Below are 244 nucleotides of genomic sequence, written 5' to 3' on the forward strand. Positions count from 1 at the left end.
TTCCGGCCGGGGTTGGGGTTGCCCCCCAGCCTGCAGCCAGTGCTGGGGCTCCTGCCTGGGGGCTCCCCGCAGTCCTGTGCTGGTGACCCTACAGCACTCTGCCCTGTTCAGGCCTCAGCCCGCGGCCCAGGCTGAGATGTTGAGCAATGTCTGGGCTTTGCTCACCTCTTCCCGGCAGCAGTTTCCTGCACTCTGGCGTGAGCCAGGGGGATTAATGGGTTGCTAATCTCGCTGTGTGTCTGGG

Source organism: Pterocles gutturalis, unplaced genomic scaffold (assembly GCF_000699245.1).
Source record: "Pterocles gutturalis isolate BGI_N339 unplaced genomic scaffold, ASM69924v1 scaffold26319, whole genome shotgun sequence".
Lineage (NCBI taxonomy): Eukaryota > Metazoa > Chordata > Aves > Pterocliformes > Pteroclidae > Pterocles > Pterocles gutturalis.